This window comes from Miscanthus floridulus, chromosome 19 (assembly GCF_019320115.1).
Source record: "Miscanthus floridulus cultivar M001 chromosome 19, ASM1932011v1, whole genome shotgun sequence".
In the NCBI taxonomy this organism is placed as follows: Eukaryota; Viridiplantae; Streptophyta; class Magnoliopsida; order Poales; family Poaceae; genus Miscanthus; species Miscanthus floridulus.
This window is the reverse complement of record NC_089598.1, coordinates 84,123,463-84,138,281: the sequence shown is the minus strand read 5'-3', so window position 1 is coordinate 84,138,281 and position 14,819 is coordinate 84,123,463. Positions and strand designations below refer to the sequence as shown.

The 14,819-nt window shown below is 53.3% G+C and overlaps 1 pseudogene; it reads right to left on the bottom strand.

The window, feature by feature from the left end:
• Positions 1 to 10,220: 10,220 nt before the first annotated feature.
• On the bottom strand, positions 10,221 to 14,508 carry LOC136526281 (subtilisin-like protease SBT5.3; annotated as a pseudogene).
• Between the last annotated feature and the right edge of the window lie 311 nt (positions 14,509 to 14,819).

The window sequence follows — 14,819 nt, the reverse complement described above, 5'->3', positions numbered from 1 at the left end:
CGAAAGAAGTGGAGCCACAGCTCCCAGTGGGGAGCGATGCCCAGGTACCCCTCATAGACGGCGACAAAGATGGTCATCTGTGTGATAGAGTTGGGGTTGAAGTTGTGGAGCTCCATGCCGTAGTAATGCGGGAGCGCCCGCATGAACCGGTCCACTGGCAAGCCGAGGCCACGCTCGTGGAAGGCCACGAAGCTCATGATGTAGCCATCGCATGGCCTTGGCTTTGACTCCTCCCCCGGAGCAATCCACTCTGGTCTGCTGGGGTCGGTGACTGGGCAAAGGAGACCGTCGTCGATGAGTGACTGTAGTGTCACCGCGGACACATCGGATGAACCCCAAGGATCTGCCTGGAGGACAACAGCACCGCCGGCCATGGGTGCGGTGGAGAGTGTGGCTACGGCGGTATGGCGTGCTCTTGCTATCCCTCCCTCCCTCTCTCCTTTCCTCCCCCTTCTCCATTCTTCTCCCCGGCGCTCTCTTCCTCTGTTCTTAGCAACCGCTCAAGGGCAGAAAGGGCGAATGCAAGCAAGGTAAGGAGGGGCGAGGTGTGGCTCATCACGTATTTATGAGGGAGGAAAGAGGGAAAAATAGATGGGCGATGAAACTGGGAAAGTTTCCCTTAGATCTAGCGCAGTTAATCTAGATCTGACCAAACCGCCCACGCGTCCACCTTTTCCTTATTAACCGCGCGCACACAGTAACGTCCCATCCGCAGACGTCGCGTCACATTTGACCACAGTGACGGCAGGCGCCGTTCCATCTCCCCAAGGAACCACCTCAAAAGGCGCACCCACCATCGCCAGCCGATGGGAAGGGAATATCCCCCACCCGATTCCTTTCAGACGAAGGAACTGGGCACCAAGCCTATTACGGTCCAGGGGTTCAAAGGCTGGGCCCCCGAGGGTCTCGACAGCCGCCCCAGGACAAACAGAGTCAGGGATGACTATGGACGAGCCCGTACATGGCTGAGGCCCAAGCAAGCAATTGCTTGGGATACCCTAAGTCGTGTTTGAGACTGGCAGGGAGGTCTCTGAATGGGATCCCACTGTAGGGAGGCACCGAGCCCTCGGGGCAAATCGAACGGTCCTAGGACCCACTAGAGAAGCCCTCTAGTACTTTTGGAGTGCATCTCTAGACCGCTAGCCGACCCTTATTGAATGGGGCATAGGCCTCCACTTGGACTTACCCGGTAATAGCTCACCGGAGGTGTCATTGCTCGCCCACCGAGGGTAGCCTGGCATACTCCACCCCTTCTTTCGAACGAAAAGGATGCGTGAGGGCCACACAAAAAAGACAGGGAAACTATTGATCACCCTCTTGCTCCGAGCAGAGGCTCAGGGGCTCTTCCTACAACCAAGCCGAGGCCCAGCGACCCGAACTCACACTCGGGGGCCCAACAAACACGATAAAACCCCTCCTTCCGAACAAAAAGGATGCGCGAGGGCCGCACAAAAAAGACAAGGAAACTCCTAATTGCCCTCTTGCTCTGAGCAGAGGCTCGGGGGCTCTTCCTACAACTAAGCTGAGGCCCGATGACCCGAACTCACACTCGGGGGCCCGGCAAACGCGATAAAACCCCTCCTTCCGAACAAAAAGGATACGCGAGGGCCACACAAAAAAGGTAGGGAAACTCCTGATCACCCTCTTGCTCTGAGCAGAGGCTCAGGGGCTCTTCCTGCAACCAAGCCGAGGCCCGGTGACCCAAACTCACACTCGGGGGCCCAACAAACATGATAAAACCCCTCGTTCTAAACGAAAAGGATGCGTGAGGGCCACACAAAAAAGACAGGGAAACTCCTGATCACCCTCTTGCTCCGAGCAGAGGCTTGGGGCTCTTCCTGCAACCAAACCGAGGCCCGGTGACCCAAACTCGCACTCAGGGGCCCAGCAAACACGATAAAACCCCTCCTTTCGAACGAAAAGGATGCGTGAGGGCCGCACAAAAAAGATAGGGAAACTCCTGATCGCCCTCTTGCTCCGAGTAGAGGCTCGGGGGCTCTTCCTGCAACCAAGCCGAGGCCCAGCGACCCGAACTCGCACTCGGAGACTCAGTAAATGCAATAAAACCCCTCACTCAACATGAGAAAAGCCCCTAGAGGAATAAATCCACTCCTCCAGGGCCTCGGGGGCTACACCCGGTGAGTGCGCTCACGTGCACCCACCGAAGCCTCGAGTACGAAATACCATCCCAATAGGAGCTGCCGCGAGCCAAGTCTCATCAAAACCTCAGGGAGAGCGCTCACACTCTCCCCCGAGGCTCGGGGGCTACTGTCGGGTACCATAGAAAGGGCCCCCCTAAGCAAGAACCGAAAAAATCGCTTAGACCTTGTAAAAATAGAAGCCAAGAGACAACCACCGGCAAACCCCCACCTTATCCGAGGCTCGACTGGACCGCCCGGCCCACCTTGAACAATATCCGGGCTCACCCGAAGTGGGCTTAGCCCAGAATGAAACCACGAGGCCTCGGACGAAGTACCGATTCTCCGCCTCGCCCGAGGCCCTGCGCCACAAGGCCTCGAATGAGGTACCGATTCATCGCCTCGCCCGAGGCCCCGCGCGTAAGGCCTCGGACGAGGTACTGATTCTCCAACTCGCCCGAGGCTCCACGCGTAAGGCCTCGGATGAGGTACCGATTCTCTGACTCGCCCATGGCCCCATGCCACAAGGCCTCGGACAAGGTACCGATTCTCTGACTCACCCGAGGCCCCGCACGCAAGGCCTCGGACGTGGTACCAATTCTCCGACTCGCCCAAGGCCCTACGCGCAAGGCCTCGAATGAGGTACCGATTCTCTGACTTGCTCGAGGCCCCACACCACGAGGCCTCGAATGAGCACCCAGTTACCGACTCGCTCGAGGCCGGCTCAGCATCAACCCTGTCACCTTCGCCTTGACCGACTTCTCTGACGGGACATCTAAAAGGGTCAAGATGGCGACTAGAGGGGGGGTGAATAGTCTTTTCTAAAACTTAATCGCGTTGGCTAACCGATACAAATGCGGAATTAAAACTATCAGTATAGCCATGACTATACCCCACTATATATGTTCACTAGCACCTTGCAAAGATAACAATTATGCAACAAAGGTGCCGGACTAGCTTGAGCTCTCTTAATCAATTCTAGGAGCAAGGTCACACAAACCTATGCCACTAGTACATTAAGCAACGGAAAGCTCCTACACATGCTAGTAAGCAAAAGCACAAAGCTAACTAAGCTCACTAGCAATGCTCAATAACAAGGCAACCAATGCCTAATTAGAGAGCGCAAATACTTAGTTACACAAACTAAGCAATATGACTAACAAGGTTACTAAAACCAAATTAGCCACGCAAGGAAGCTACTTCTATGCTACACAAGCAAGAAGATAATTAGCAAGCTACGTAAGCTAACTAATTATTGAAGCAACAACACAAGCTCAATGTATATAAAAGTAATTGCAAGCTTGTGTAACGGGAATGCAAACCAACGGGAAGAACAAGGTTGACACGATGATTTTTCTCCCGAGGTTCACGTGTTTGCCAACACGCTAGTCCCCGTTGTGTCGACCGCTCACTTGGTAGTTCGGCGGCTAATTAGCATCACCCGCTAAGCCCGCATGTCGGGCGCCGCAAGAACCTACCCCTTGAGTGAGGGTAGCTCAATGACACGCTTTACTAGAGTTGCTCTTCGCGGCTCCCGTGGGGCGAGCATAATGCCCCTCACAAGCACTTCTCCGGAGTGCCGCACAAGCTTCTTGCGCGCTTCGACGGAGACCACCACCAAGCCATCTAGGAGGTGGCAACCTCCAAGAGTAACAAGCACCACCGGCTTGCAACTCGATCACCTAGTGCCACTCGATGCAACCTCACGATGCAATCGCACTAGAATCGCTCACTCACACAATCGAATGATCACTATCAAGTATATGTGTGATGGAGGGCTCCCAAGCACTCACAAGCATGGACACTAAGTCCCTTGAGGTGCTCAACACCAGCCATAGCCGAGGGCCACTTCTATTTATAGCCTCAAAGGCTAAACTAGCCGTTACCCCTTCACTAGGCGTTTTTCGGGCCGACCAGACGCTCTGGTCGTGTTGACCGGACGCTGGACCTCAGTGTCCGGTCGCCCGTAGACGGCCACGTGTCTCGAATCCAACGGTCACTTGACCTGACCGGACGCAGCAGCTTTCAACTGATCGGACGCTGAACCCCCAGCGTCCGGTCGTTTCCAGTAAGGTACCGACCTTGACCGGACGCATCTGGTCACACCTGATCGGACGCAGCCAGCGTCCGATCACACTCCAGCGTCCGGACCCAAAACCCATCTCACCCCTGCAACCACTACCTCCTTTGTAAATGTGCCAACACCACCAAGTGTACACCACCATGTGTATGTGTGTTAGCTTTTCACAATGATTTCCCAAAGGATGTTAGCCACTCAACTTGCCACGCCACTCGATCCTAGCGATAATGCAAAGTTAGATCACTCGAGTGGCACTAGATGACCGATATGCAAACAAGTTTGCTCCTCTTGATAGTATGGCCATCTATCCTAAACCCGGTCATAAACTTCTCTACACACCTATGATTGGTGAAATGAAATGCCCTAGGTTGTACCTTTGCCTTGCGCATTCTATTCCATCTCCTCCAATGTTGATGCAACACATGCACCAACACGATCAACAATGATATGATTCACTTCATATCATCACATGATCATATTGGTTCATCGATCTTGACTTTACTTGCTCTTCACCATTGCCATCGTCCATCGGTGCCAAGTCTTGCTCAAGCTTCACCGCCACGTGGTCCATCACTCCAAAGCCTTCGACTTGCCCTTCACGCTTGCAACTGGTCCATCAAGCCAAGTCTTGTCTTGATCTTCTCCACCTTGATCACACGACTCAATGTCATGTTTCATGTGCATTTAAGCTCCTTCATCATCACATGTGTGAGCTTTGCAACATCTCCAACCCATTTTCACCTTCATGGCATATGTTGCTCATACACATGTACCTGTTTACTAATCACCTATGTATCTCACATAAACACAATTAGTCCACCTAAGTTGTCACTCAATTACCAAAACCAAACAAGGACCGTTCAACGTCATATCCATCTAACGCGTCCAACCACTCCCACGACGTTAGCCGAACGACGGCACGATACAATGGAGTGGCCGACGAGATGGGAGTCACATCGACGCCATGCTATCCGGGACAGAATGGGGTAGGGGTTATCGGCCGTTGTGCTTGGCACTATGCCCACTGCTAACACCCATGCTGCACTGTGCTGCCTAAACCTTGCTCCGAGGACAGCGCGACATGGAAAGTCAAGTCCAGCTCCCTGTTGCCTCGGAATCGACGTACAAAACCAACTGCTCCCTCTGAGCCTCGGCTATCCGCTTTCGGGCTCCTGTAGCCTTGGGACTCGCGCCTACCGAGCCCCCACAATGGTTTCGCCTTGGCACCGACTAGGCCTCGGCTCTCTACGTTGTTGCACTCTAGGGCCAGCACATCGTCTGTAGTACACGCCATGCCCTACGTCAAGCTGCAGGAGCCCCCACGTCGTGTACAGGGCCAAGCTCTTGTTGCCTTGGAATCAGCGCACCCACACCGTCACATCTACCCAGCCTCAGCTCTCCGCTCCGGTCAAACATACAGTGACCAGCATGCCTTCAACAGAAGAAGGTGTGCATGCCACCACTGGAGCTCCCACGTTGCACAGGATCAGGCGTGACCGGCGCGTCGTTCTAGTGCACCGAGGACAAGGCCGCTCCACCGACCATGCCGCCACAGTGACGAGCTATAGGGCTCGGACATACCGCCTCTGCTCACAACACGCCACGTAGCATATACATGTACCACCCCTGTGCCTCCCTTTGACTATAAAATGGAGTGACCGGGGCCACTTCTAAAGGGGAGATATAGGTGCAAGCAACGCACAATGCTCTATAACACACACGCTCCCTTACTGCATGAGATCAACATCTCAAGCAACCCATGCCACTCCACAGAGACCTGGGACTAGCTCCCTCTCTCGCTTAGCTTATAAGCCCCTACTACAAGCACCTCGGTGCAAGGAATACAAGATCGCTCTCTTAGACTAGACGTAGGACACCTATTGCCTAAACCAGTATAAACCTTGTGTCTCTTTGCATCACCATCTGGGATTAGGGGCACGTAGTACACTTTCACTAGTCGGTTGAGGATCCGCCAGACCCAAAACACCGACACCTGGCTGCCCTTATATAAGAGTCTGGGGCCAAGCCACATACAAAGAGATAGGTTCTCCTGGCCGAGCGGTCATGAGGCTAAAGGAGGGGAAACTAGCTATCTTGGCTTGCAAGGAAGGCCATCTTTGTCTTGGTGTTAGCGTACGTCTGAGCGTGATTGTCGTCATGGTCTTGTTCCCACATCATGGCATGGGGTGGCGTGGTGCTACACGGTGTTGGTTAGTCAGTCATCCTATGCGACGTGGTCTCACCATGGCCTTCGTCATCGTCTTCTGATCTCTCAGAAGCGTCGTACAGGAGTAGGTAGCTGCTCTTGAGTCGTCGGTTGTCTAGCTAGTTATGGCGCCGGTGACCATGATCCCGAGCTTTGGGGTTGTGGCCTTTGTTGGCTTGGTTGGCCTTGAAAGTCCAGGCCATCGTCGTGAGCCCCATTCCATAGTGGTGGGGCCGTACACCCATCCCGTCGGGCCATATTTGGACGGTGGTTCACCGTACCTATTGTCATCGCTTGGTGGTAATGTCTCGTCTGCAGCGTGGCACAGGGATGGAGCCTGCTTCGAGACTACTGTCACCGCAGTCCTAGTGGACTGAGCAAGCGTGCCTGTATTTGTCAGAGCAGGCGCACTTGGGTGGAGCCCGACCCCTCCCCATTCCTCCCAGGGGTCAGGACAGAGGAGAGATCATGCCACGCTGCACGGCGTGTGGTGAAATGGAGAGGTCGCGGTCGACCACTTGCCTTAATAGTTGGCCCAGATCTACGCGGCTTACATGGGCCCCGATTGCTAGGCTTGTGCTAGTTTGGTTGTCGCGGGCCGCCCGAGGGGCTAACTAATCGGTGTCTTGAGATATCATAACCCCGACAATATTTATAAAATGGGAAAATTGGTCGCATCGCACCTAAAGAACGTGAGATCCGAAAAATACCATCAAAAGTTCATCGCACAGTAAAATACCATTGAAAGTGAGCATCTGTCGCGCAATCTAGCACTCTGATACTTTCGCCGTTAACATCATTTGTTGGAGTTGGTCCGAGGCTCCAAGCTGCACTTCACCTCGCTCCCCGATGATGAGCAGTTCGTCTACCCCTCCACCAACATGCCATCACGCCTAGGACTAACTTCTTGTGCGGCCTCATAGCCCCGCTCAGTGGCCACGCTGCCATGCGGTGGTGGTCTTTCTCCGAGGAGTTCGCCACCAACTGCTCCCGCCCCATCGGCCGCTGCCTCTACTGGCCAATTGCTCGCTTGCTCAATGCTGGCGGCTACCACGTTTACGGGCTCTCTGATGACCACGGCCCCACCTGCTGGGAGTGGCCGCACCTCAATGGCTCAACCTCCCAAAAGGCCTCGAGGCCCTCAACTTCTCCCGCATCGCACTGGGCCACGACTTCCTCTGCGACATTGGCAAGCTCGGCAAGACCAGCATGAGCTGCTTCGGCGCCGTCGCTCATGCCCACGCCCGCGGCCTTCAAGAACGTCGCCATCAGCCATCGCTTGCGCCGTTGATGCGGAGGGTGGCTTCGCCTGCTGGGGCGACGACGCCGTCCCCGAGGTGCCGACGCATAAGTTGTCAGGCAACATGCCAACCATGGCGCTCGACAGTGACGCCACCTGCATCCTCTCGGGCAGTGGTCGGGTCTAGTGCTAGACTGCTGGGGCGCTGGGTGCTGGACTAGTACAACAACATGGATTTCCTGGCCATCGAGGTCGACGCAATGCGGTGTGCGGCAACCTCAAGAGCAACTACCCCATCGCGTGCTACGGGAAGGGCGATCACGCGCTTCAACGGTCGGCAGCCTGGTCTACAATAGCACCATGCCTGGCGCCGGCGCGCGTAAGAAGAGCTACCAGTGCAACATCATCTTCGGCTCTGGGCTCCGATGCAATCTGCAGCACCGGCGACGCTGACGGCGGCGAGGTTCTCGCCGTCTGCCAGGCCTGCGTGATGCCGTTGAACGCTTCTAGGATCCTTGGTGCCAACGGTAGGGTGAGTACGGACTAGCTGTCGCATGAAGCCATATTCCGAGCAGCCCTTGCCACACCGTTTAGCAGTAGCATGCCTATGGGCATGTTCTTGCTCTACCACTGCAGGCCTGCCTAGGTTGATGCAGTCTACGGGTTGTTCTCCATGTCTTCCCATGGTTCCTACTCATTTTTTAGTGAAACGAAGGCTCGGACGGTGCCAACAAACGACATTAGATTGCGGAACGATACTTACTTTTGATGGTATTTTACGGTGCGATGAACTTTCGATGGTATTTTTTGGATCTCGCGTTCTTTCGGTACAATGAAACCAATTTCCCCTTGTGAAATATATGCAACATCCATATAAACACACTTTCCACGTACATCTGGAAAGACAAATGAAACATTGGGGACAGACGCTTGCAACATACGTGTACAACCATTGCAACATATGTAACATCTCGATCTACTTTTGCAACATACGTGTGAAACACTTACAACATATCTCTAAAATATCTGAAACATTTGAAATGCACAGTTGCAACATGGTATCCCGGTGTGGCCTCCTTCGCGGTCTGCATCGGGGCGCCGCAGTCGTAGCAGGAGGCGAGGACGGAGGGCTTCTGCGCCGGGGCTCGGCGCTTTCCTTGCGCTTGTTGGCATCGTCGGCGGGGCGGGCGGTGGAGCAGGCGAAGGAGCAAGAGCAACGTGGCGAGTGCGCAGAGTAGGACCAATGGAAGGAACGAACACGGGAGGTCTATTGAGCTAGTCCACCAGCCTAGAAAAAGAGGATGGGACGGACCCCTGCACACAGCAATTCCGATTTGCTTTGAGTTTGAACCGATGCTTCTTTGTTTAAAAAAATAGAAGCTCGATTATTTTTTCATGAGCAAAATTCATCGCCTATCCCTGAACATGCCCGACGGTATATCTAGGTTTCTAAACTTCTAAAGTGATATTTATGGATCCCTAAACTTGGCAGACGGTGTCATCCAAGTACCTGAACTTTCAAAGTGATCACCACAGATCTCTAAACTTGGCAAGCTGTATCATCCCTGTCCAAATGTGGTCTAACCTACTCTATAAGCTGCCGTGGCACGCTGACAATACATTAGACGTGGATGCAACATGTGTCAATTAATCAATCATTATTTATATAATATTTATCTTAAAAATATAAATTATATAAAATAATTTACATCAACAAAAAAATAAATTTAAGTATTAAAATAATTTACAACAACAAATATATTAGGTTTAAACTAAAATAGAAAAATACTAAAATTAATTTAATATTTATATATCATTAATAGTATTAAAATAATACTAAAATTCCTATATTATTAAAAGTTTTCTCTATTAAAAGTTACTTCTAATTTTAGTATTATTTTAAAAATTTTAATAGTAGTATTATAGAAGTAACTTTTCTCTATTATTAATACTATACTACTATACTACTATACTACTTTTAATAGTGGTATTATAGTATTAGAACTTTAATAATAGTATTATTGTATTAAAAGTTTTAATAATAATGGTACAATATTAATAACAAGAAAAAGTTACTTCTATAATACTACTATTAAAACTTTTAAAATAATACTAAAATTATAAGTAACTTTTAATAGAGAAAACTTTTAAATACTATAGGTAACTTTTAATATTATTATATTTGGACACGGATGACACCTCTCGCTAAGTCTAAGGACATGCGGTGATCATCTTGAAAGTTTAGGGACTGGGATGACACCGTCAGTCAAGTTTAGAGACCTGCGATGATCACCTTAAAAGTTTAGGAACCTGAATGACACTGTCTACCAAGTTTAGGAACCCGCATGTATTACTTTAGAAGTTCAAAAATCTGAATGACACCGTCAGCCAAATTTATGGACCGACAGTGAATTTTGCTCTTTTTTCATTATCTAAAAAAGATCCATACCACATTTATCCTCCCTAATGACCGAAGCTGCCTATCTTTTTCTCTCTCTCTCCGTCTAGCTAGATTTCCTAGTTCGATCCACCAACAGACAACTGTTCAAGCGTTCTTCACCCCTGCGTCGTCTTCAGTACTAGTGGACTCCTCACCTGATGGCTCCCATCAAGGATGAAAACGGTCGAACTCGGTCGAAAAACTCCTCAACCGTTTTCTATTTTTACATTTGAAATACGAAAGTGAAAGCGAAAGCGGACAAGCCGGACACGAAAACGAACACGAACTTACGGAATATCTAGAATTTCGAAAACGAACCAATTCGAGCGGATTTATGTCGAACACGGTCGGTATGCGAAAATTCAATACGAAATACCGACCCATAGTGCATAGCATTAAACAAGTGCACGACCAAATACATAACAAATTCACAACTAACAAGTACATGATCTAGTTCAAGTGTATAGCATTAAATAAGTGCACGACCAAATACGTAATAAGAGAGATGAGACTAGACGCCGTCTATAAGAGAGGGCAGCTAGCCACCAGCAGAAAGAACGTAGCTGCGTGGTGAGTAGCCTGTAATTGGGCTGTATGACTTGTGCAGTTGGCCAAATTTGGTTTAAACCGAATTTTGAATTCGGAATATTTCAAATTAAAAGTAGAAAACGGTCGAAAAATAGGTAAACCGTTTTCTACTTTTACATTTGAAATACGAAACATCTCAAATGCGAAAGCGAAAACGGTAAAATCGGACAAAAAAATGCAAATTCGATCGGATTAAATATAGAAAACGATACGGTTCGTTTCGGGATATTTCTGTTCCGTTTTCATCCTTCCATCAGACCAGACGATGGCGCCAAACGCGTAGCCCGCGGGCGGGGTGGGGTCCTTGACCGTGAAGCTCACGTCGAACTCCTCCTCGCCGGCTTCCCTGAATACCAGCATCGCCGGTGTCACCGACACGTGCACCCCCTCGGGCTCCTTGACGACGGCGGCCGTGTACGTCCCCGGCAGCCCGACGTTCTTGAGCCTGCGCCGGACCATCGTGGTCGTGCCGGCGGGGAGACCGTGGGCAGTGATGGACGGGTAGTTGAGGTCGTGGAGGCTCATGGGGGTGCTCGGGAAGACGTGGCCGGCGCCGTAGCTGAACGGCGTCGCCGGGGCGTGGGACGAGTTCAGGATCGGTTTCCGCTCCGCGTCCAGCTCCGTCGCTGCAGCCAGCTCGAGTCCGTCAGTTATCGTTCGACCAGGGTGGTCGTCCTCATCGACGCCGGCGGCCAGACGTTGGACCGACGTGAGGAGCTTGCTTACCGCTTGTCATGATCGCCGACTTGATCGCGGAGGGGCTCCAGTCCGGGTGGAGGGTCTTGATCAGGCCAGCGATGCCGGAGACGTGCGGGCACGACATGGACGTGCCGGACAGCATGTTGAACGCCACGCGCCGCTTGTCGAACGACCTGTCTGTGGGCGCCGTCGCGCCGCTCCACGCCGCGATCACGTTCACCCCCGGCGCCGTGATGTCTGGCTGCGCGAACCAATACAATCCAGGGTGACATGTGGCATCAGAGCTCATGGTGATCATGGACAAATCGATGAGTCTGCGGAACCCAAATCAGTAAATCACCTTGAGGATCTCAGGGTTGACCGTGTTCGGCCCCTGAGATGAGAAAGCCGCCATGACCGGCACCGGCCTCATGCCCAAGATCGTCCTCCCCTTGACGACGAACCCGGACGGAATCCTTAACACACATATTACACACGAGTTTGTCAAAGCAACATATAGCTCGTCACGTATTTATGTTGAACATCTTCCTGCAGGAAAAAAAAAAGTAACATCTTTGTAAGGATAGAGCTATTGGCCTACTTGGTGTTTTTGATGTACTCCCAGAGGGCGAGCCCGTCGGCGTAAGAGATGTGCACGGCCGGGAGCACGTGCGGGTCGGCCTCGAGGTCGTTCCCGGTGGCCTCGTCGTTGACGAGGATGGCGGCACCGCCGGCGTGGCGGACGGCCTCGCCCTTCTCCACCCTCGTGGTGATCCCTCTCAGGCACACCACTATCTTTCTCCTGACCTTCTCGGCAGCGGCGGATCCAGGAAAAATTTTAAAGGGGTTGAACAAAAGTGCGATAGCAACATAGTCGTCTTCTACCTCCGACTACTGCTTGATCTTAAGTCTCAGCCCCACCTATACGATAGAACTTTACCTAAAAATTCAGAGGGCTCCAGGGAAACTCCATTGCTACGGTATCGGTAGGGGGGCTTGAGCCCCCGCGTTGAATCCGCCACTGCTTCTCGGGGTCCAGCGACCCCATCAAGCACAACTGGCTGCGCAAGCACGAACACGCATGCATGGTCAATACATTGCACACTGTGATTAGTACAGTTAACGATGAGCTAGCTTACGCGTCTTTCGGCGTGGTGCCAGGATGTGTGGCTTCGTCGCCGCTGATGATCGAGTAGAAGCCTTTCCTGTGCAGCCATCTCTCCGAGAAAAAATTATAAAAATGACACTCGAAAGAGTGACTCTTTAATTATGATGACACTCGGGTAGATAACAAGTGGATCCATCTATGTCTATAAATATGGGTTCAATGTCAAATCTACAAACGACCAATGTTTCGAGTCCTATTTTTGCAAGCTCATGCCCTCACAAACCACTAGGCATGTAAGATGTGTATGCATGGCGCACGCAGTGCAGAAGCTTGCACGCACGCACCTCGACCCTGGTGTGGTTGAAGACGGCGAAGGCCGAGAACTCCCTGTCGACGGAGCTGGCGACGACGGTGAGGATCCACGGCGCGACGTTGGTGACGGTGCCAAGGTCTGGGCCGTTGTTGCTGGCGGAGCAGACGACAGCGACGCCGGCCTTGACGGCGTGGAGCGAGCCAATGGAGACGGCGTCAAGGAGGTAGTCGGTAGCGTCGCCGCTGATGGAGGCCGAGATGACGTGCACGCCGTCGGCGATGGCGGCCTCGAACGCCGCGAGGACGTCGGCGTCGAAGCACTCGCTGCCGTTGATGGGGCGGAAGCAGACGCGGTAGGCCGCCACGCGCGCGCGCGGGGACCCGCCCCGCGCCGTGCCCAAGCCGTACCCGAACGCGCTCTAGCCGCGCACGGCGGCCCCGCCCGCCGTGGACAGCGTGTGCGTGCCGTGCCCATTCTCGTCCCGCGGCGTCTTGAGCTCGTCGTCGAGCGGGGCGCCCGACGCCGCCGCCCAGCCCTTGTTGAAGTAGCGTGCGCCGATGAGCTTGCTGCCAGATCCATCACCGTCAGCATGATCAAAGTGCCGACGTTCTAGTACGTTGATGTGACGACTGTGATCTGTAAGGTGAACTGACCTGTTGCATTGGAATTTCCTGTCGTGGTCGTTCTGGCAAATCCCTTTCCAGCCGTCTGGGATGGGCCCCATCTCGCCCTCGTCGAAGCTCTTGGACTCCGGCCACACGCCTTCATCACGTCGCATGAAGAGCAAATCAAATTACAGAGACCCCAGAGGCGATGGCGGCGATGCGAGAGATGAGATGTACCTGAGTCGAGGTTGCCGATGATGGTGTCCTCGCCGTACCTGGCCTTCTCCCAGGCCGACCAGCGCGGGACGTCGCCGCCCCTCTCGAGCCCCATGAACTGCCACGACCTCGTCGTGTGCAGCTTGCGGCCCCTGTTCGGGAACACCGACACCACGCGGGGGTACCCTGAAATGGCACCATGCATTTCAGAAGAATATATAGATCATGATGCGAGGGTTCGTTCGATGAGTCAGTGGGGGCTCACTGGTGATCTCGGCGGCGTCGCCGGGCTTGAGGTTGGCGGCGAAGCCATTGATGTGCTCAGTGGCGGATCTAGAAAATACATTTAGGGAGGCTGGAAACTCATCTTCAACTCGAAACTCATCTTCAACCTCCATCGGGAGCACTGCAGCACCTTCTTCTCTGTTGTTAATGGCTGAAAAATTCATGGGGAGGCTAAGGGGGACTCCAATGGCGTGGCCAGGGTAGGGGGGCTTGAGCCCCGACAGCCCCCCTGGCAGATCTGCCCCTAGATGTGCTTAGTGTACGAGTAGAAGATAGCCTCGCGCGCCTTCTCCCGGCTGCATTGTATCCACGCATCGACACGGTTACATTTTGAACCACATCACCAAGAGTAACGCGGGAGGAGAGCGGGAAGACGGCGCTTAGTCCCCTAGGACGGCGCCGAGGAGGTCGTAGTGTGAGTCGGCGGCTCGCCGGGATGCCACCTCCGGCGATACGCCGTCGTCGCGCGACGGGTGGCCGCCGAGGTACACGACGTACGACGGCGGCGGCGGCTTCCCGAAACCGGAAGCGAGCACCACCGGGCTCTGCAGCAGCAAACAGAGCAGGACGAGGAGGACGGCGGCAGACGCGATAGCCGTGCTGCAGTCCATGCCTAGCCCGCAACGAGAGTGGTCGAGGGAGGGGGAGGGATGGGTGCGGCGGTGGTGGCGCGAGTCCAAAGAGGAGTGCTCGTCGGTCGTGAGCTCGTGCTAGCCGTGCCGGATCTGGGACAAAATCCTAGGTGGCTGAATAAGCTGTTGTGCTAGGCGCTGGCCGCTGGCCACTACCGTGCTGTGCTGTTGCTGGCTGGTGCGGGCGGTTGTGCTGCGCTGCTGCCCCCCCCCCCCCCCCCCCCCGCGGTGGTGGCGCGAGTCCAAAGAGGAGTGCTCGTCGGTCGTGAGCTCGTGCTAGCCGTGCCGGA